This window comes from Lontra canadensis, unplaced genomic scaffold (assembly GCF_010015895.1).
Source record: "Lontra canadensis isolate GAN:19392208 unplaced genomic scaffold, GSC_riverotter_1.0 scaffold51, whole genome shotgun sequence".
Taxonomy (NCBI): Eukaryota; Metazoa; Chordata; class Mammalia; order Carnivora; family Mustelidae; genus Lontra; species Lontra canadensis.
Window position 1 is genome coordinate 10,645,307 of NW_022631045.1, and position 1,432 is coordinate 10,646,738.

General features: G+C 36.4%; 1 pseudogene; it reads left to right on the top strand.

The window, feature by feature from the left end:
- Positions 1-485: 485 nt before the first annotated feature.
- On the top strand, positions 486-585 carry LOC116877412 (annotated as a pseudogene).
- Positions 586-1,432: the final 847 nt, after the last annotated feature.

The following is a 1,432-nucleotide window of genomic DNA, read 5'->3' on the forward strand; positions in this document are numbered from 1 at the left end:
AGTATAGTTTCCCACAATTAAGAAGGATGTTTGATGTAGGTTTTTGTAGATGCTTTTTTTTTTTTTTTTGTCGTGTTGAGAAAGTTCCTCTCTATTCCTAGTTCGTGAAGACTTTTCATAATGAATAGGTGTTAGATTTTGCCAAATGCTTTTTCTGCATCAATCAGTATAATCATGTGATTTTTTACTTTAGTCTATTGATGTAGTGGATTATACTGGCTGTAATCCAGTTGTTTTCAAATGTTGAACCAGCCTTGAACTTCTGGAATAAATCCAACTTCATTGTGGTATATAATTCTTTTTATACATTGTTAGATTTGACTTGCTGATATTTTTTTGAGGATTTTTGCACCTATGTTCATGAGGGCTATTGGTCTGTAATTTTCTTTCTTGTAGTATTTTTATCTGGTTTTGGTATTAGGGGAATGCTAGCCTCATAGACAAGTTAGAACTAAAGATTTTTTTTTTTTTAAGTTTTTTTGAGGGTGCTTGCCTCAGCAGCACACATACAAAAATTGGAAAAATGTGGAGATGCATAGCATGACCTCTGCACAAGGATGACTTACAAAAGTTGTACGTTTCCTTGAGAGATGGATGGTGGTGATAGTAGCACAGTATGATGAATCTATTTAAGATCACTGACCTGTACACTTCAAAATGGTTAAGATGGTACATTTTATGCTATGTATATTTGCTGTGATAAAAATTTCTCTTGAGCTTGGGTTGTACTAAGTGGTGGTCTGTATGAGACCCAGGCCCTAACTGAAGGAACCAGAATGATCTGGTAGAAGTGGAGGAGAAAGCCAGGTAAAGACTCTGGGTTGTAGGGAGTTGCTATGGTGGTTGGCTCCCCTGTTAAGCAAAAATCTAATTGGAAATGTTATATCCACAGTTCTGAATATTAAATTAACAATGGAAGATAGTATATCAGCCAAAAAAACAACCCAGGGACTAAATGATGTAGGATTTGAAAAGGGATGTTGCTAAGTCTTTTTCTTTTCCTACACTAATGATATTCCTTCTTTAGCTCCTGCTCCACCTATGTGGCTGAGGCAGGTTGTGGGGTGGGGTTGGGTATAGGATATATGGCCACAGCTACTGGAAAACGTTCAGCATTTTACACTCAGGGAAAAGGAATGACGGATTGAATTTCAAAAGCACATTTTCTCTCCAAGGTTGACAAAGCATACCTTTATAGTGTGGAGACAGAGACAGCTAATCAAGTTAACATGTAGGCAAAATTCTGTCACAGGTAGAAACAGGAGCAAGAAATGGTCTAGACTTAGAAAGAACAGACACCTCAAGCCCCTAAGAGTTGTGGTTAAAGATTCATTACTTGAATTTTACCAGTTTGGCATTTGTGTCAAATATTAGTGCCACTGCTGAATTTTACTTTCACTAAATAGGATTTTTTTTTTAAGATAAAAGAGTG